This window comes from Asparagus officinalis, chromosome 8 (genome assembly GCF_001876935.1).
Source record: "Asparagus officinalis chromosome 8, Aspof.V1, whole genome shotgun sequence".
Lineage (NCBI taxonomy): Eukaryota > Viridiplantae > Streptophyta > Magnoliopsida > Asparagales > Asparagaceae > Asparagus > Asparagus officinalis.
Genome location: NC_033801.1, coordinates 97,943,305 through 97,944,091, shown reverse-complemented (window position 1 = coordinate 97,944,091; position 787 = coordinate 97,943,305).

Below are 787 nucleotides of genomic sequence, written 5' to 3'. Positions count from 1 at the left end.
ATAATAGAAATACTATTTTCAATAACATGGTAAATTTTTTTTACTACTACTCTCTGAGCTTAAGAACTACTGCAATTCCTTTTATTTCTCCACATAAGCAAATCACTAACTTGATCGTCGGAGGAACAACCATGGAATCAAACCCTACCCGCTTACAATTTGCTACATGTGCAGATAAGATCAGCTTATCTCAGAACCGGATATTCAGAGAGTTAGATGACCTCCGTCAATTTAAGCAACACCTTTTATTTGAGGGTGTGATTTCGTACATCAACAGATATTAAGCCACACGAAAATTTTGCAGTTCTTGGACAAAATCCTTGATTTTATAAATGAAGAAAATACCCTTCAAAATTTCAATGTTAGGCCATATCTCATTGAGCTATTAAAAAAATCTTATAAACCGCGCTAACAAATAGAGTAATAATTTCAAAGTATGGCAAATTAAAGTTTGTAATTAAAAGTTTAAACGAAGAGTAATTATGTGGGAGAATATACTCAATTACCTAACACAATTTATGAGATTTTACAAATAGTTGTGAGAACTTAGTAAAGTGAAAGCTTATGGGTTTCCTGCGATTTACGAAGTCTCCAAGTGTTTTGTGCAAAACCCTCCAAAGTTCAAGGGGGATTTTGGTGAAGTATGCCAGCAATAAACCAGAAGACGGGGGGTTTACTGAAATTTTCCACCTCAAAACCCCAACAAGTGAACTGGCTTACCTGTACTCGTTCCCATCAGCGGAGCTTCCAAAGTCGACCCCTTCTCGATCTCATCGCTCTCTCTTCG